Source organism: Silene latifolia, chromosome 3 (genome assembly GCF_048544455.1).
Source record: "Silene latifolia isolate original U9 population chromosome 3, ASM4854445v1, whole genome shotgun sequence".
NCBI lineage: Eukaryota > Viridiplantae > Streptophyta > Magnoliopsida > Caryophyllales > Caryophyllaceae > Silene > Silene latifolia.
Window position 1 is genome coordinate 65,699,468 of NC_133528.1, and position 21,808 is coordinate 65,721,275.

Sequence of the window (21,808 nt, forward strand, 5' to 3'; positions counted from 1 at the left end):
AGTAAGCCGAGTGAGTCAGCTCTGGTGGAAAGGTTCGTCAACAATCTCCGCCCGGTTTATGCCAACCTGCTGAGGTATCAGAATATCAAAACTTTTCAAGATCGGCAGATTCTGGGGACGCGTATTGAGGATGATCTCTGAAAGGGTGTCTTAGCAAAGACCATCGGCAGGGGTTACCAGGGATCCACCTCAACCGGATCTCGCCCTTACGGTCAGACAAACAAGATTGATGAGGTTAACCTCGTCGAACCATCTGCTAAGAAAATTGAACGCCCCCAGAGAGTGTTCACCAACATAGGGTCGACTTATGCAAGTGCCCTGAAAAGGCTTATGGACAAAGGGAAGCTACAACCGATTGGACTCACCCCGGATCCGACCTACGCCAAGAAGTCCCGATTCTGGAACCCCAATGCCTACTATCAGTATCATCAAGGGAAAGGGCATGATACTGAAAACTGCTTCAAACTCAAGCACCTCCTCCAGGACATGATTGAGAAGGGAGATTTGCCTTTACCCCCACCAACTAAACCAAACAACAGAACGAATCCCCTGGGAATTCATGCCATCTCTAACGATGAGCCAACCCTAGACTGCTCTCACCTCATCCTACCAGTGGACGATGAGGTGAATGCTTTGGAAAAAGATCCTTCAGACGGAGTGTTTGTGTTTAGTGCTGCCACTTTGCTCACAATGTTTCAGCGAGTTGAGGAGGCCATTGCTAGCCTTTCTGAGAGAATCACCCGACTCGACGACGCCTACCATCGGCTCGTCTTCAATCCCCCGGCACCGCTCCCGAGGGAGAATTCCCCAAGCATTCAAAACTACCCACCCCAGGATGGATTGCTCCCGCGACCATTCTGGCATAGACCTCACGAAAATCACCCTCAAAATAACTACCCTCAAAATAACTACCCCCATAAAAATCGGCCTCACAAAAATATTCCCCACAAGAACTACCCACCGAGGAATATCCCTCCCAGGTATCCTCGAGACTCCGAAATTAACGGCATATGAAGAGATGACGTTGAGGACGTCTATATCATCTCGGGGAAGGAAAAGCGGGCGAAAGAAATTGGGCACCTCACCCGATCCGGACGTCCCTATCAGAACCCGACGGTCGTTCCAACAACGAATGACCAAATCGTCCCAGAGGTGGACACTCAACCAAGGGCTCCTGAGAACTCAATCCTGAAACAGCTCCAGAAAGCAAAAGCCGAGATCTCGATCTGGCAACTGATCGCAACGTCTTTTGAGCATCGACAGGCCTTGCTGCAGGCCTTGGGAAAGTTAACAGTGCCCTCCACCTCTTCCCCAAAAGATATAGTGGCGCACATGACAAGGGACGATCCTGATTTGACTAACCCGGTCGTCTTCTCCGACGAAGATATCCCTCCGTTCGGAGCCAATCATAACCTGGCCCTGTACATCACCGTACAATGCCTCCAGAAAAATATACCTATGGTCCTCGTGGATGACGGTTCCGCCATGAATGTCATTCCTCTTAAAACTGCCCACAGGCTGGGTGTCAAGGAATCAGATTTGATCCCGACAAATCAAGGAGTACGCGTCTACAACGGCACTCGTCGCAAGGTCGCTGGGCTAGTCACTTTGACCGTCGCAACCAGACAACTAGAAAGACAAACCAGTTTTCAAGTGGTCGACATCGACGCATCTTTCGCAATGCTCCTAGGACGTCCCTGGATTCACGCCGTCAAGGCGGTCACCTCAACTCTCCACCAGAAGATCAGGGTCCCTTTCAACGAGAAAACAATCACGATTCCCGCTTCCCCGATCAAGGCAATCATGAGAAAGGGGACAACCTCCCAAGCCATTGAGGAGGACGACAATGAAATGTGGGGTTTCCAAGCCGTAAACGCCATAACTGATGAATCGGCGCCCTCTGACTATGACCCGTTCACCAACCTCACGGTCAACCATATCATGATGCGTCAGGGTTACTTCCCGGGTTTGCCGCTCAATCCACTAAAGGACCCATTGCCTCCCTTGAAGCAGGCTAAGGTCCCCAACATTCCCTTTGGACTGGGATACGAACCTACTGACGAAGATATCCGGGAGATGAACCTCCTAATCCGAAAACGCAAGAAGCACGGGGTTATCCTCCGTCTATACCACCTAACTCTCAACGGATACTTTGTCCCCGAGGGAGAGTCCGAGCTCTACCACGGTTTTCCGGAACCAATCTATGATTCTGTGGCGAAGGCTAGGTACCCGGGAGTGGAAGTCTTTCAAGACTGCTACTTTATCCCCGACAACATTGAAGCTGCATCATCTGAGTTCAAGCCGTCACCATGCCTTGACGGACAAGCTGTCACACTCCTCTTTGGGGAAGATAACATCAAACACCTCGACTATGAGGACATCATCAACATCGCCCTGAAAGACAATCAGTTTGACCCAACCGCCTTGATCTCCGATACTGACCCGGAGAAAGCTACCCAAGGCTGGAGGAAGACCGTCAAGTGGACCGATCGCCAAGGCCGCATTCTCAAGATAACAACTGGAGAAGGCCCTATGTTCAAGGAGGGAAGTAAAGAAGGATCTGAGTCCGAGTCAGAGTCAGAGTCAGAGTCTGCCATAGCTCCTAACACTCCTGATGTCCCAGTCAAGGTCCCCTTCCCACTGGTTTGTCACAAAGTCGTGGCTGACTTAGAGGCTGAGTCTACTAGGGTCACCCCCACTCCCATGAACGGTGACAACCTGGAGCCTGTTCCAGGGGCCACTTCCTCTGTTGTGTCGCCTCTGACTGACCACGAGATGTCTATCCTTTTCGAGCTTTTCGCTCGTGTCAACTTAATGAATGCTAAGTTTGCTTATGACTCGTCTCAATTTAACTGCAATGCCATTCTGAATGACTATGAGGAATTTGACTTGAGTGACTACCCACCTCACTTAGCCAAAGAACTTGACAAACCGGAAAACCAGAACCCCCATCATTGAGGAGACCGAACCTGTTAACGTAGGAACCGACAATACACCTCAAGAACTTAGGATAGGGACAACCCTGGACCCCTCGGAAAGACAACAGTTCATTGACCTCCTCCACGAATAGAAGGACGTGTTCGCCTGGTGTTACAGAGACATGCCTGGGATTGACAGAGAAATTGCAGAGCACCGGATACCCATTAAACCCGGGGCTAAACCTGTGAAAGAGAAGCTACGCCGGATGCGTCCTGAATGGGCCCTAAAAATCGAGGAAGAAGTGGACAAACAGTTCAAGGCTGGGTTCATCAAAGTGACTGAATACTCGGATTGGGTGGCCAACATTATGCCGGTACCGAAGAAAGACGGAAGAATTCGGGTTTGCGTCGACTTCAGGGATCTGAACAAGGCGAGTCCAAAGGACGACTTCCCTTTGCCACATGTTGACATTCTGGTGGACAATACTGCCGAGCATGCTCTCCTATACTTCATGGACGGGTATGCCGGGTACAACCAGATTAAAATGGCTGAGGAAGATATTCACAAGACTGCGTTCACTACACAGTGGGGTACATATTGCTACACGGTCATGCCTTTCGGCCTCATCAACGCCGGATCGACCTATCAGAGAACCGCTAACACTCTACTACATGATATGATGCGCACGAAGGTAGAGGTATATGTCGATGACATGATCGTCAAATCAAAAGAACGGGACGGCCACATCAATGCCCTCCGGAAATTCTTCGCTCGTCTGCGGAAATATAACATGAGACTAAATCCTCAGAAGTGTGCATTCGGGGTCACCTCCGGAAAACTCTTAGGACACGTCGTCAGCAAAAGAGGCATTGAGATTGATCCAACCAAAATCAAAGCCCTTCAACAAATGCCTCGGCCTAGGAACGAGAAGGAGATTCGGGGATTTCTCGGCCAGGTCCAATACATCAGCTGGTTCATTGCCAAGCTCACTATGATCTGCGAACCAATATTCAAGAAGCTTCGTGCCTCCGATCACACCGATTGGGACGACGACTGTCAGAAAGCCTTCGACAGGATAAAGGAAATCCTATCCAAACCTCCTGTCCTCATGCCACCTCAACCGGGGATTCCTCTATCCCTATACCTGACTGTTACCGACACAGCCATGGGAGCAATGCTAACACAAACAGTTGGCAACGAAGAACGAGCCATCTACTACATCAGCAAAAAGTTCATTGAATACGAGACGAGGTATACCCAACTGGAGAAGACATGCCTTGCCCTAGTATGGTCAACAAAGAAGCTGCGGCATTACATACTCAGCTACACGGTCCACATCTACTCTAAGATGGACCCGGTCAAATACATCTTTGAAAAACCTGTACTAAACGGAAGGCTGTCTCGATGGACAATGATGCTGTCCGAGTTTGACCTCAAGTTTGTACCCCTCAAGGTTATTAAGGGAAGAGCAGTCGCTGATTTTCTAGTAGAAAATCCCGTCAACGAGGATCTAGCGACCGACACATGGTCACTTCCTGATGAAGACATCCTTTGTGCCGACTCTGAGGCATGGGACCTATACTTTGATGGTGCATCTAATCTGAGAGGCTTCGGGGTAGGAATCCTTCTAATATCACCAGAGGGAGAACATGTTCCAATCTCGGTCAAGCTAGACATTGTCGTCACCAACAATGCCGCCGAATATGAAGCATGTCTCATCGGCCTACAAGCAGCCATCACACTTGGCATCAAAAGACTGAGGGTCCACGGCGATTCCTCACTCATCATCAATCAGGTATCCGGATCATGGAAAATCCGATCTGACAGCTTAGCTCCCTACCGAGAAAAGATCAACCAAGAGGCCGAGTTCTTCGACCAAGTCGACTACTTCCACTTGCCGCGAGAGGAAAATCCATTTGCTGATGCCCTGGCAAAACTGGCCGCGCTCGTCAACATACCTGACGACATGACATCGATGCCCCTATGTGTGGAAAGAAGGAGCGAGCCAGCTCACATTTGTGCCATTATCAACGACGAGGAAAGCCATGGTGAACCTTGGTACCAAGCCATCCTCAATTACAAAACCAAAAATGAATTCCCTCCGAGCTCTGATCAAAAAGGACAAATAGCCATCTGTTTACTTGCATCACAATTCGTGATAAACCAAAATCAACTCTACAAAAGAACACCCCAAGGAATTCTCCTCCTTTGCATTGACCATCACAAAGCCAAAAAAGTCATGGGAGAGGTTCACGACGGAGAATGTGGCCCTCACATGAGTGCAATGATGCTTACACGGAAAATCATGCGGCTAGGTTACTACTGGACCACCATGGAAGCCGATTGTCGTAACTACGTCAAACATTGCCACAATTGCCAAATCTTCGCCAACATACAACAAATACCACCATCCCTTTTGTACACCATGACATCACCCTGGCCTTTCTCAACCTGGGGCATCGACATCATCGGCAAAGTTAACCCGATAGGCACCAAGGGGCATTGCTTCGTCCTCGTCGCCATGGACTACTTCACCAAATGGGTGGAAGCGCAGTCATATGCAGTCTTGACCGCTAAACAAGTGGCCAAGTTCATTCAAAACAACATCATCTGCCAATATGGGATACCCCATGAAATTATCAGCGATCAAGGCTCTCACTTCTGGACGGAAACTCAGGCTTTGCTGGACAAATACAAAATCAAGCGACATCGATCATCCCCCTACCGCCCCCAAACCAACGGAGCGGTGGAGGCAGCGAACAAAAAACTTGTCACCATTATCAAGAAAATGCAAGACAACTACCGCGATTGGCCGAGCAGGCTCCCATTCGCACTTTGGGGATACCGAACCTCCATTCGAACACCGACAGGCGCCACACCCTTCTACCTAGCATACGGTATGGAGGCGGTTCAACCGGTAGAGTTAGAGGTCCCATCTCTACGCATCCTACTGGAGAGTCAAGTCCCTGAGGCGGAATGGACCCGTCGAAGGTACGAACAACTCACTCTTCTAGACGAACGGGGACTCAACGCCTTGCACAACGTCCAGCTATACCAACGACGTATACAACGGGCATTCAATAAGAAGGTTAAACCCAGAAACATCCGGGAGGGCGACTTGGTCCTCAAATCAGTCCGAGCACCATTACCCGTCGATCCGAGGGGAAAATTCAAACCCAACTGGGCTGGACCATACCTGGTCAAGAAAATACTTTCGGGGGGCGCAGTGAGACTGAGTGACCTAGATGGGGAGGACTTTACAAACCCGACCAACCTAGACCAACTCAAGAAATACTACCCTTGAACCATAGCAACCAACGACCTAGCCTAGTTTTACAACTAGCATCGACCTCAACCCTTTTCAAGTCAAGTTCCTCAACGTGTTCTGATTTGAAATTGCATGTTTTATCGAGTCTATGCTGCGGCACTTTGCCCGTTTCAAATGTCCTTTGATCCGTCAAAGGCAACGTCCATTTGCACTAAAACAAAACAAACCCCCTGAACTACGAGCATTGGTTTGATTTCACCTCTTCAGGTGAATACGTAGGCAGTCCCTCTTATGCCTGAGGGATACAACCACAAAACCCAATTCAAATTCACAAAACATTTCGAACTACGATCATGGTTTGATTTCACCTCTTCGGGTGAATACGTAGGCAGTCCTTCCTTACACAAGGAGGATACAACTATTCCCACAATCAAAAACAACTATCCCCACATACAAAATTCCCTATCAAAAAAAAGAAAAAGAAAAAGGGAAAACCATTCCCTTTCCCACCAAAAATACAAAAATGAGCCTTTCTCCCTTCCCACAAAATACCACTTTCCCAAGTGCAAATGTTTAGGACGATTCAAATCGAATTGCCTTTACCAAATGGATGGAAGAAACAAGCGTTCACGATTTTCGACACGAGCCATCCTCTTATTTAATTAATAATGGGAGGGATTACAATTTCAACAACAAATAAAGCTCGACGAGTCTACAACTTGTCAAAGCTAAGGTGTCAACTAACACACCTCACATAGTAAAACTAGCACAAAACACACAAAACATAGCTAGTACAACATAATAAAAACCTACAACAATAGTACAACATAATAAAAAAATGGGTAATGGAGGTCTTCACTCTTCCATTCTACCCTTGCCTTTGCCCTCGGGGTACATCTTCCCCTTGTTCTTCTTGATGGCCCGCCTAGCATGGACTTCCTCCTCGGAACGGATCCTCAACGGATCTAAGACGGCGACGGCCTCCGGTCTAGCACAATACCCCATATTCGACCCAAGACGAGCCAAGGCAAGGCCCACCATATTATTGGGGCCGGAACTCCTCCTCTTCGGTGGTCTCATCACATCAGGAGTAGCTCCATCAACATACTCCTAAAAGAAAGCACGGTTGGCCTTGCCAACCTCTCGGTACTTCAAATCGACAACCACGTCCTTACGAAATTTGGATCTCTCTTCCAAGGACGGAGCAAGTGACCACTTGACATAAGCGGGAGTCACCCATGTCATGGCAACGGGGTTTGGCACCTCTCAAAGCGGCCGAGTGGCCCACCACCTTTCGAAAATCTCCACAAGCTCGGAGTTCCGGAAAACATTCTCTTAAACAAGGGTATCTTGAGCGGGCACCTTTTGTTGACGCCCCATTTGCCTCATGAGCCTTTCGGGATAAATGAAGGAAACAACCTTCAAGCCCACCACCATCAAAGAACAGGGACTAGCACCCGAAGCGGGCAACCCCGTGAAGGACCTCAAGTGCCACCACGGCACCACCCAACGGATATGAGGACCACCCTCCTCCGCCAATCTCGCGGCCCAATAGGCCTCGGTGGAAGCAAAACTATCCGGGTACAACTTCTTCCTCATAGTAAGGTGACGGAAGGAATAAGAAGAAGGATTAACCGGAGGCTCTACATACCTTAGCCTCTCCAATAGCCACACTTGGAGGATCCTTGGGGATCCAAAAGAGGGATCTTCTCCACAAGAGCCTTCCTTGTCTAAAGCTTGGATCATCTCTCCAAGCACCAACCATGATGGATCTCTACCATGCTCCATTTGCTCAATCACATGAATAAGGGTCATGCTACCATGACATCTTGGCCCCTCCTTCTTCAAGAAATCTGATATGACCATTATTTGAGCATATTTAGTCCCCTAATTGAGCCTATTTTGCATACTATTATAGCATTTCATGGCCATTTTATCCGTCAAAACCTTCCTATTTGCTTTTCTATCGCATTTCATGTGTTTTGTAGAAAAGAAGATAATAAGGCGGAAATTCCCGTCTTTCGTGCGTATTCGGAAGCTATTTGACGATGTTTGATGGACTAGTATGAAGAGGAAGCGAGAACTAAAGACCAATCCCACAAGAATAAAAATAAAGTGAAGAAAAAGGTTTCTGTCACAGAAGCCGAGCGGCTTACCGCTAAGACGCCCGTCCTGCAGTTACAACCCGTGCGTCCCAGCAACAAAGACGCCCGAATTCCTCCAAAGAATCCGAGCGGATTCCTACGAAGACGCCCGAGCACCACCTCGCCAATCCGCCTGTCTTCCTCCTTAGACGCCCGGATTCCCTTACAGCAACTTTCGTTTTCTTCAAGCTTCAAAGAAAGATGCCCATCCTTCCAAAAAGACTAGCGTTTCCCTGCTTAAAACTCAAAAGTGTAATTACTAATTTAGCCTTAGTTAACCTAATGAATCCCTACTATAAATACCCCATTTGTAGTAATCAAGTGAGGATCTCGCGGAGCTAGAAACAAATCCTTCTTTAGATTAGATTAGGAGTAGATTAGAATAGATTACTCTTTAATCTTTCCAGAAATCTCACATTAATCTCTCCTTAATTATTGTTCAAGTTTATTATTCAAGTTTATTATTGGGTAATTGAAGATTATTGGGTTATTATTGGGAGATTGACAACCTTCCATCAATCAATCAAGTTTCTTCTATTATTCTTTGCTTTATTATTTGGATCATCTCAAGTTTGGTACAATTTCTTTACTCTTTAATCTTTAATCTTTATTGTTCATTTCTTCATTCTATTATCATGTTTATACTTGTTGTGATGTTTGACACCAATAATGACATGTTTCCCTTGATAATGAGTGAGTAGTCTTTTAGCTTGGATTAGTGGGTAACTAGGGGAAACCAACATGGGATTGATTCATGCTTAATCTAATATTTTCACAATCAAATTGCTTGCTTGTTGTGATGTTAACTTTATGCACATGTTATGTTTGATGAAATGCTAAGCCTATGAATCCTTGCATTTACAACCATCTCTTATCTACTCAACTTGACTTGTAAGATATAAACCAACTCGAGTCTTGTTAGACCATGCATAGAAGTTGATTAGGAGGAAAGTAAGTCGACTTGTAGCTGTTGTACAATCTAATCGATTCGGCTCCGGGACCCAACTCTTCCTAAGAACCGTAAGATATAAACCAACTCGGTTCCTCCACAACATTAATTGCTTGCTTATAATTGTAAACATGTTTGTATGGTCAACACCATGAACCCCCCTATGTCCCCATGATATCCTAGCATCTTTAATTAATTGTTTACATCCTCCTTTCATTGTTTGCTTTACTTTATTGCTTGCATTAGTCTAGACACAACTACAAACCCAAACAAGTTGTGACACTAGCATAAATTGAGATAGATAGACTTAGAACCCAAAGCACACCGTCCCATGGATCGACCTCGAATTACCGCTAACTAGTTGTTTGTTGAGTATTATAAATGTGTTTGATTGGATGTGTGACGACCAACTCTTGTCCATCAACATCAACAAAGAGGTACACATGGACAAGGTAAAAAGCAAGAGCCCTTCTCCTAGCCACCTCCGAGACATTAGCATCTAATCAGTTTGAAAAGATGTTGATAAGAGCCAACATATCCACACCATGTGGAGCAAGAAGAAAGTTGATTTGGCTTGTTGATAAGCCTAACATAGAACGGAATTTCTCCTTGTAGCACAATCGAGTCGGAGGAAGCACCGGAACACAACCCGGCCACCCACCAATGGCTCCAACTTCTTCGGCAAGAGGACAAAGCTCGCCTTTCGGGAAAATGAAAACATGGTGTTTCGAATCCCAAAACCGAGAACATGCTTCAAGAAACGAAGGTTGCACCTTGACTTGACGAAGCGCCAACAATTGACCAACTCTCATGCAATCGAGTTGATACTTTTCGGGAGGCGACAAATCCCGACACCATTGTCGCAATGCGTTCTCAAAAGCATCCATGAAATATTTTTGTGGAAGAAGAAGAGGTTTTGTAGAGATGTTTTCGTGTTTCGGATGATGAAACAATGAAGCGCAAACGTCCCTATTTATACAAACTGATCAGCGCATTTTTCAGAAAAAGGGGAGAGCCGGCTCCCATCGCCGAGCTGCTCGCGCCTCTTTGAGGCCTCCCCAGGATTCCCGCTGTTGACTTGTCTCTTTCAACATGTGTTTTCTCCTGACACCTCAAACCTCCCGCCAGGAAGCTCGCGCCTCTTCGGGATGATCCAGGAAAATTTGTGTTTCCTCACACTCACATTTCCTTGTTTTCGTGTTTTACGAAATCCGACACGGTTTCCATGACGCAGCTTTAAACATACGGATTTTTCTTTCTTTTTTTAACGAGGGAAGGGCTAGTCGCCCCGATCCGCGATGGATCGTATCCATGTCAGTCGAAATTCCGAAAATTTTTCGCTTTTTCGCAATTCAAAAACCAAAATCGAAAATTGATAACACGACATCAATTTTCCTCAAAATTCAAGCACTCACAAATTCGAGTCTTGACCTCAAAAATCAAAAATCGAATATACTCGCAAAAAAAAAAATCCTTTTTGTAAAATTCTTTCCTGACGGTTTGAGTTTGAATTTTTCGAGTCGCAAATAAATTTCAATAATTTCGGCCCAATTTAATTCACGACACGAGTTAATTGCTCAAATTTTCAAATCAATTCCTTTTGAATTCTGAACGTGACGATTTGTCACGGAATTTTCAAAATTCATTTCAAAATTTCAATTTTAACTTCAAGTCATCTTGGTTAATTTTGATTTTCAAACAAATGCTTTACGTGTTTTCAATCAAATGCTTTTACGTGTTTACGTTTACGTATACGTGCTACCCGTTGCTTGTTTTCTACAATAACGATGCAGGAACCAGTGCAAGGCAACAATAGGAGAACCAACAGCCGTCAGCGCTCCTCCGAAACACAACACAAAAAAGCCAGAAATCACAAAATGAACCACAATCCAAAAACACATATATACAAACCGCCTCACGCAAAATGTAAATATGTACAGACAAGAGTCCAAGACACGGACAAACTACAAGAACTGCTCGATGTCTCCCGTCAGACCAGTCTCGCGAGGAGTCACTGCCAACGCAGACACTACCACCTGCTCAGACTCCCTCTCCGGGGAACTCTTCAGCGTCTCACGCTCCATCTCGACGTGAAGCTCCTCCGCTCCAGCCAACTGAGCCCTGAGGGAAGCAATCTCCGCATCTCGACTCCGCAGCTCGTCATCACGACGCCTCAACTCCTGGTCCCGACGAGTGATTCCCAACCCCTGGGCCTCGACCATCGACCTAGCTGTCTCTAACTCAGCACGGACCCGAGCAAGCTCCGCCGGATCCGCAGTGCTCTGCAAAACACAATAACAGATCCTCAAGATCTAAAAACGTGAAATATAACACCAAACACACAAAAACAGCACACAAAACGTACCTGAGAAAGCCGAGCCTCCCTCGTAGCTAGGTCACCAGCAAGCGCCCTCCAGTGGTTAGCCATCCGCCACAAGTTCTGGTGACCAACAGTCGTCACCTGCAAAACAAAAATGTCCATCAATACAATGTAAGGCAAAGTATAATCGGAGAAAGTGTTTAAGTCAGGAACTCACCCTCAGAACAATCAACCTCCACTCCATGCCAGCATCGGTCACCTCGGCCGCCGCGGGATCCGGTAAGCGCAACTGAAGCTCCTCGCCACCCGGCCCCTGAAAAGTTGTCTCCGTCGGAAAAGCTGGGGGCTGAGTCCTCATCAGCGGGTCGACTCCCTACCATTTGGATCCACATCAAAGATGACAAACCCTCCTATCAAGGGAGGCGATGAAAACAAAAGAAGAGAGGAAAACATACCTCAATCGGGTGCCAAGCAAGCCTCGACAATCGGAAGGTGTCGTAGTCGGCGTCCCGCAGCAACAGCTCCTCACCTCCCCGACCGTCAAGGTGCTCCTCAATCTCATCAGGAGTCGACTCCTGGAACAACATCCTAGGCGGGTCAACCGGCACGACGAAAGTCTCGGTAAAGCACTGGCGAACTAAACGCTCGCCCAAGTACCAGACCGGCTCAATCGCCGTCTCCAAGTACGGACGCAGGGAGCTGCGAGGCCACAAATGCTCCCTGATGGCAGCCGACATGCCCGTGTAGTGCTCCCAAGGCCGCCCAACAAACTACATTCAAAACAAAGCTGCTCAGCTAACTGGGGACTTCATGAGCTACCTAATCATCCTATCTCTATCTATTTCTATAAAGGAGAAAGGAAAGAAAGCGGAAACTTACATCATCAACCCGAAACTTGTTCATTCGACGCCTACAGTCCTCGTAAGTCGACTTCTTCCGAGCCACCGTCCAACCCCTCACAGCAGGGTAAGCCGAGGGAACACCGTCTGTAGTCCCCGGACGCAGAGGAGTGAAGTAAGCATATAACCAAGCCTGTAATCAAACACAGCAAACACAAATCAGCCAACTTCTCAAAAATTGCCAAAATCAAAATCAAAATCAAACTCACAAAAAACTACCACAAAAAACTCGTACCTCAAAGATGAGGCCGAGACCAACTAACGCAAGAGCACTACCCGCTCCCACTGTCTCCGGACGCACCGCCGCGTGCAAGTACCGGGTGAAACTCGCCAAAGCTGGTGTAACCCAGTCAAACCGACCCAAAGTGTCAAGGTCGGTGAGGAGAGGAAGCACCTTGGTCGACAAGCGCTCACCCTTGTCACCAAAGTACGTGGCACCCAAGAAGTACCACAACCACAGCCGCGCCTCCTTCGTGTCGGCCTCAACCTCTGCCTCCGGGCTCGCCAACGGCGCTGGAGCAACACCTGCCACCCTCTCAGTGAAGTGGTCCTTCACGTACGAGCTCGCAATCATGTACGGGGTGACGTCGGAAGGCTCCGGCAAAGCAGTACCGATCAAAGCAGTGACCGCAGAAGAGGACACTCTCTCCGGCGTCTCGGTAAACTCAATGGGCAACTCGCCACAAGAAAGGCCGGACACCATGGCAAAGTCCTCTAAAGTCACGCCGACCTCCCCAAACTCCATGTGGAACGACGACGTCGTGTCCCAGTACCGATCCAACATAGCGCGGATCAAACACAGGTTCGCCCTAATCGAAGACATGTGAATGTCCCGCCAAGCGGCCACCAACGGCCCAAAATCCGACCTCTCTATCAACGCCCTCGACCCGGCTCGGAGGACGTCGTAGAGACCCAAGTAGGTAGAAAAGCCTGAGAAAGTCCTCATGGTGCCAATCTCCTGAAATAAAAAACAGACAACGTCATAATGCCTATTTTAGGCCCGACATTTCAAAAGTGACAAAATTCAATCGGCGAACACAACTCACCATGCCCTCGTGAGCACGGTAGGAAAGGTGTCGGTCCAGTCAAAGCAACAACTGGCTACCGTCAAAACCCTTGGCCCACTCAGGCGCCGCCCGTAAATGCAAACCTCGCGGAGCCGAAACTCGCCTGGCTCTCCAACTCGCAGCGACAGCATCATCCTCGGCTGTCTTCACTCTTCGTCTCTTGTGGCCACGAGACTCAACGTGGTGGGTAGGGCCCAACTCAATGACCATGTTGACGTCCCGCAACGACTGCCTAGTCGCCCATGGATGTCGCTCCCTCGAAGAAACCCTCCTCCCAGAGGTACCAGCCTCAGACCCGCTCTGAGCTCTCCCAGTGACAGTGGCCCCAACAACGGGCGCCTCACGCTCCTCGGTGGCCCCCGCGGCCCCAGCAGTCTGCTCAGGAGGTCTCTCCTCCTCAGTGACGTCCTCCACAACTACGGCGGGCGTACTAACCGGAGTACTAACCGGGCCCGACCCGAACAACTCCTCTAGAGTCGCAGCGACAGACCCGGTCTGTCCCGAGCACTCTCCTACGAACAACAAAAACGTCAGCCGAAATTTCGGCATTACGACGGCATGAAATGGACAAAAATCCAAAAAACAAACACAACCTGCAGTACAAAAATCCAAAAAAAAACAAACACAACCTGCAGTACAAAACAAGGGCAATCCCGCCCAAAATTCAACCTAACAAAACGGTTCACAAAAAAACACAAAAACGACTCGCCCCTCTTTTAAAACAAAAGACGAGTCAAAACCACAAAAACGGCATTTCAAGACCCCTACAGGGTCTGCCTACAAACCAAAATACGTTCCCGACACAATGGGGTATTTTTCTACGGCTCAAAAAGGCAATTCATACGCTAATTTGAGCCCAAGCCGGTCAAAATTCAAAAACGACCGCAAAAAGGCAAACGTGATTTTATCACGCCTCAAGGTGACCTAAATTACCAATGAGGTCTATTTCAAGGCAAACGGACTCAATTCAAGCCCAAACAGGCGCTTATTTGGTCAGACGTAAGACCGTCGCAAAAGGCAAAAATCCAATTTTGCCCACAACATCCAACGAAGGTCCTTAAATGGCAAATACGGGTTTTCCCAACTACAATGCAACCTAGTGAGACCTACTAACCAAGCAAATAAACTTGGCATTGCAAGGTGAGACGGTTTTTCGCCTCACTCACGTTTTTCGAGCATAGGGAGCGGGAACGGGGACCAAAATGCAAACTAAAAGCACCCCTATACTCCTAAACAGGTTTCTAACCTAATGCAAGCATCAATTTCACTCGAAATGGGCTCAATCAAAAACACCCAATTCGATTTCTAGGGTAAAATTCGCCCTAATTCAATCAAGCTAAAGATCAACGAATTTAAATGGATTCTAAAGGAAATACTTACCTTGAGATGACATTGTTGATGAAGGCAAGAACTCGAACAAGCTAAAAGGTCCAACAATGGCGGATTTGGCTTTATTTTGTCGAAGAGAAAGAAGACGAGATTATGAATGATATGCGGCTTGACCTCGCGTCTTTTACAGAAAAATAGGGAAGCCGGCTTCCATCGCCAGATGGCTCGCGCCTAAACCAGGCCTCCCCCTTTGCTTTTCAGCGAGTTTTGGGCTTTGGCCCAATTCCCGTGACAAACTTCAAACTTTCATTTGACGATATTAAAGGTCGTCATTTCTCTCAAAAAAACAAATAGTGAAAATTCAAATTCACTATTTTCAAAGGCTTTAAACGACGGCACATAAACCGTCACTCCAATCAAATAGTGAAAATTTAAATTCGCTATTTTCAAGCAAACGGCGATCAAAACCCCCAATTTCAAAAAATAATGGTGAAATCAAATTCATTATTTTCCTTCAATAAGTAGCGAAAATTCGAAAAACCGCTACTTCTCCAAATTTTAAACGGCGGCACATAAACCGTCACTTCAAATTAATAGTGAAGATTCCAAATTCGCTATTTCCATCAAATGTCAACGGCGGCACATAAACCGTCACTTCAAATTAATAGTAAAGATTCCAAATTCGCTATTTCCATCAAATGTCAACGAAGGCACATAAACCGTCATTTCAATTAATAGTGAAGATTCCAAATTCGCTATTTCCATCAGATGTCAACGGCGGCACATAAACCGTCACTTCAATCAATAGTGAAGATTCCAAATTCACTATTTCTTACAAATGTCTACGGCGGCACATAAACCGTCACTTCAAACGTAATAGCAAACTTAAAATTTGCTATTTCCTTCAAATTCAACGGCAATCGAAACCGCCACCCCAAATTCAAAGAAGAACGACGGATGGTGAAGATTCCAAATTCACTGTTCCTTCAAATACCAGCAGGGGGCTTCCTCGCGGAACCCGCTCATTTAAAAAATAACAGTGATAATGAAAATTCAAAATTCACTATTTCCACGGCGGCATCACGAGTTCGCTACTTTCAAAAAACAAGCCCGTGGTCCATTAATCGACCGCCTCATGGCTGGCGAGCCTTTGTCCGCTACCTTTCAAGGACGCATCCCGAAGATGCCTCGGGTACATTTCCTTACCATGGCTGGCGAGCCTTTTCCGTAACCATCCAAGGACAGATCCCGAAGATGCCTCGGGTACATTTCCTTACCTCAGCTGGCGAGCCTTTGTCCGCAAACATGCAAGGACATATCTGAGGACGCCTCAGGTATGACACTTTCCTATGGCTGGCGAGCCTTTATACGTAGTCTAACGGACTTTAAACGACCCGCACGGACAGTCGACAGATTCTAAAAAGTTCCCGGCGACAGGTCCTTGACTCGTACCTTCGAGTCGCCTTGGCGTCGCCCTTCCCGACGGCAGGTCCCTGGCCCGAATCCTTTCGAGCCGCCTCGACGTCGCTTGGGTCTTCAGGTTGTAATCTTCGATTGACCTGGGGACTCTACTTTGACTTTCGCCCTGTCCAAGCCTCAGTCAAAGTGAGGGCTCTATAGATACCCAGTATCAGCTGAGACTCCAACAAACACCCGATGATTATCGGACTACAACATGTTTTGGGATCGCAGCGTTTTATCGACAGTTTGTGTACAACTTTACGTCGGAAAACTTAAAACGATTTCGAAAACAAAACATTTCAAAACATTTCAAAAATACCTGGAGTGTTTAATGCACGGCGACGGGGTCGCAATGACACTAACTAGAGTCAAAACCGACACCGGACCAAAAACCGACTCGAAAATTCAAATCCCGACTCCAACAACGAGTGAAACCGAGTCAAACACAAAAACCAAAACATTTCAAACCTTCTACCTTATGTTTTCCCGGATTCATGTTGGTCAAATACCAAACATGTGACTACAAAACCTAGAATAGAACAAATCATGATTGCGTTTGTTGTGAAAGCGACAACACAGCTCGAAGACCCGCGACGTGGCTCGCGCCTCTTTGAGCAGCCCAAGTAGCCACGTCGCTCAAAACACACACAACCACTCATTCACCTATAAATACCCCTCAAATGCCACCCATTTGAGACTTACGCGAGTGTCCGCCCCCTGTTTTCTCCCTTAAAATTCTCGACTCGACTTCTTAAGTCACAATCCGACGCGTATTTACGACCTACCGATCGTAAACACGAGCCTTACACATTGTTTGGTACCGTCATCGTGCATTAAATCACTTGACCGGCCAGTTCGACCGCTACACTATCACTAAACTTTTAAAACACTCTTTTACTTACCAAAACGGTTTTAAACTGAGTTTTTTCCGATCAAACGAGTTGTTACACTTACGTCGGTCACTCGCCATAACCAAACATGTAAGTATGAGGGTGTAAAAATCCTCTTTTATTGTGTTTTCATTTGTTTCATGACTCTAACATGCTAAAACATGCATAACATGAACCAAAACAAGGAATAAACGAGCCAAAACTGATTTTTGGTCTGAGGCAGAAGCCCCTTAGGTCGCCAACTAGCTCGCGCCTAAATGGGGTACTCAGACCAGAGATCAACCGTGTTTGTTCTCGTCATTCCCTTAATCCATTTTTCATATTTGTAATCGGTTTTCACCATTTCAAGTATTTTCAAACCATTGTTGTTTTATTTCACATGTTTTAACCATAAAGCATTTTTCACCCTTGGTTCCTCATACCATGACGGTTAAATCCTTGTTCCGGTGATAATATTTGGTTAATGACATTTAAAAGGTATTTTAAAGCCTTTTATTTCATTTCTTTACATTTTCAAACAAACATATTAGTCACCAAAACAAAGTCATCCTTGGTTCTACATACCATGCCGGATTTTAACCCGGGTACGATGATGAGTATCGACTAATAACATTCAAATGGACTTAAAAAAATTAGTCCATAATCATTTTCAAAACTATTCATGTCAAGTTTGTCAAATCGAACCCGACACCGAATATTATCAAAATAATGATGATTATTCGAGTCAAGTTCTTCAAATCAACAAATGCGGTCCAAAACGACCGCTTCAAATCAAACCGGGTTTAAATACCCATTTTCAATACGTTCTATAACGTTTTCTAAAAGGTCAGAACACGGCACATAAACCGTGGACAAACCCGCGCCTAATCAGGCTCTCCATTTCTCATTTTCAAAACCAGGGGGAGGCCCCTTGCATCGCCAGCTGGCTCGCGCCTCATATAGCTGTCTGGTACAGGGCCTGTTCCCTTCCAGCATTAGTCTAGGACAATCCCGACTCCGGTTAACCCGGATACAGGACGGATCAGATGACTATTTGATTATCCAAAACCACATTTGCAAAATGCCTTACTAAGACAAATGGATCATGTTATGCACCCTAAACCCAATACGGTAAATGGATGTTTAATTTCCGTCTTGCATGCAAATCAATCATTAATCCAACTCGACATCTTATACTTGATACTTGTATTAAATCAACCGACTTAGAAAGCTCTCACATGTTAGGTTTAAATCATTGAATGCGCATTCATGCATTTAAACCGTTTTATCAACTTTTGCATTCAACCCACCAAGATCGGTCAGTAGACACCGCTAAACGCGGGCGGGATTGGGTGTCTGATTAAAGGGCTTCCCAATACGTACCTTCACCTCTTACTCAGAAACTTTGGATAGTGGACGACCTTATCCAGGGCGTACGAGAGTCATTCTAGAGATAGGATGCTAAAGAGGGACGATTTCCTTATCTTTAGTACCTATGTCAAGCGCTGCTTTGTGCTTCGATTTGACCGAGGTATAAAGTGGAATTCGAACGGGTTCCAGGCATCTCACAAATGCTTGGTGGCGACTCCGAACATCTCTAATCGTTTCGAGACCCTTACCGAGACGAAACCGACCGATCTAAAATGATCCAGTCGAAGGCATTTTTACGCCGCCGAGCGTGGCTTTCAAAAGACCGCTGTATGTCCACAGATCGGCTGGGCTATGCAGGTGGGCCATGTCCACATTACCGTATTAGGTTTAGGGTGCATAACGTGATCCATTTGTCTTAGTAAGGCATTTTGCAAATGTGATTTTGAAATAAACAAATAGTCGTCTCATCCGTCTCATATCCGGGCTAACCGGAGTCGGGATCACCCTAAACTAATGCTGGAAAAGGAACAGGTCCTGTACCAGACGACTACTTGAGGCGCGAGCCAGCCGGCGATGCAAGGGGCCTCCCCCTGGTTTTGAAAATGAGAAAGAAAAGGCCTGCTTGAGGCGCGGGTCAGCCTATGGTTATATGCCGTATTCTGACCATTTAGAAAACGCTATAAAACGTGTTGAGAAATGGGTATTTGAACCCGGATTGGTTTGAAGGGGTCGTTTAGACCGCATTTGTTGATTTGAAGAACTAGACTCGAATAATCATCATTATTTTGATAATATTCGGTGTCGGGTTCGACTTGACAAGCTTGACATGAATAGTTTTGAAAATAATTATGAACTCATTGTTTTAAGTTCATTTGAATGTAATTAGTCGATACTCGTTATCGTACGCGGGTTAAAAGCTGGCATGGTATGTAGAACCAAGGATGAATTTATGTTGGTGACTAATATGGTTGTTTCGAAAATGTAAAGAAAATGATGAAAGGCTTTAAAATACCTCCCAAAAATAAACTAAAAGTCTTTAAAATAACTTTTAAATGTTATTAACCAAATATTATCATCGAAACACGGATTTAACCGTCATGGTATGAGGAACCAAGGGTGAAAAATGTTTTATGGTTAAAACAAATATAATAAAAAGGGTTTGAAAATATTTGAAATGGTAAAAACCGATTACAAATATGGAAATGAATTAAAGGGGAAAGACGAGAACAAACACGGTTGATCTCTGACCTGGACATCCCATTTAGGCGCAGGTAAGCCGGCGAACCAAGGGGCTTCGGTCACAGGCCAAAAATCAGTTTTGGCTCGTTTATCCCATGTGTTGGTTCATGTTAGGCACGTTTTAGCATGTTATAGTCATGAAACAAATGAAAACATGATAAAAAGAGGATTTTTACACCCTCATACTTACATGTTTAGTTATGGCGAGTGACCGACGTAAGTGTAACAACTCGTTTGGTCGGAAAAAACTCGGTTTAAAACCGTTTTGGTAAGTAAAAAGAGTGTTTTAAGATTAGTGACGGTGTAGTGGTCGAAGTGGTCGGTCAAGTGATTTAATGCACGGTGACGGTACCAAACAATGTGTAAGGCTTGTATTTACGATCGGTAGGTCGTAAATACGCGTCGGATTGTGACTTTAGAAGTCGAGTCGAGAATTTTAAGGGAGAAAAGAGGGGGCGGACACTCGCGTAACTCTCAAATTGGGGCATTTGAGGGGTATTTATAGGTAAATGAGTGGTTGTGTGAGTTTTGAGCGACGTGGCCACTTGGGCTGCTCAAAGAAGCGCGAGCCATATCCCGGATCTTCGAGGTGTGTTGTCGCTTTCACACAAAAACAATCATGATTTGTTCTATCCTAGGTTTTGTAGTCATATGTTTGGTACTTGACCAAACATAAATCCGGGAAAACTTAAGGTAGAAGGTTTCAAATGTTTTGTTTTTGGTGGTTGACTCGGTTTGACTCGTTGTTGGAGTCGGGATTTGAATTTTGAGTCAGTTTATGGTCCTGTGTCGGTTTTGACTCTAGTTAGTGTCGTTGCGACCCCGTCGTCGTGCATTAAACACTCCAGGTATTTTTGAAATCTTTTGAAATATTTTATTTTCGAAATCGTTTTAAGTTTTCCGACGTACAGTTGTACACAAACTGTCGATCAAACGCCGCGATTCCAAAATATGTTATAGTCCGATAATCATCGGGTGTTTGTTGGAGTCTCAGCAAATACTGGGTATCTACACCTTCTCGTTGCTCCACCACTCAAATTCATTATTTCATATTAATATCTTCTCCTTCTTTCTTATCACTGATCATCTCTCATCATACTACTCACTCACACTTGTCACCATCAAGGCCACACAACTAACGGTTACTCTTCAATTAGTTGTATCTCTCGTTCGTATCCCTAGAAATCAAAAATTCTCATCATACCGTTAATTGCCCAAAGAATTACAGACTAGGCTCACCTCTTGATAATCCAAATTTCCAAACTCGGTCGCTATCTACACATCACGGCATAACTCGATCTCACTATACACCATTCGTTTCCATCCCTTTTTAACGACCTTCCATCACATATATCCTTAACCGACACAATCCTAACTGTCTCCCTCCATAAATCCTTACATATCCCAATTTGCAAATATTCGCATCCCTCATCTCAATCTTTGCATTCTCACGTTTCTTTACACTTACATCACCCTTGCCCATATACACTTACTCTTATATTACTCAACACGCGACTATATCACTCACCACATCTCACAAAACATGCTCCCTGCCTCGATATGCTCATAAATCTTTCTTTTCCTTTTCCACTATCTCTGACAACAACGTATAACTCATGTCCTCCCTACCCAACACATATCCCTCATAAGCCGGTATTCTTCACATCGTAGCATCTGGTAACTTACGTATCAAGACCGTCACATATGTAAAATAATGCTTTAAGACCCAAAACATACGTATGCACATAACCTACGGCTCAAAACATATGTAAGAACAGAGCCGTCGACTCAAAACAACCGTCCAAAAGAGTACTCGGTCGAGTACATGACGTACTCGGCCGAGTACAGGACACTCGGTCGAGTAATAAGACTACTCGGCCGAGTTCACGACTCTAGAGGCTAAACAAAATTATCGCAAAAAGATTACTCGGCCGAATATTGTTTACTCTGTCGAGTATGAAAGATACTCGGTC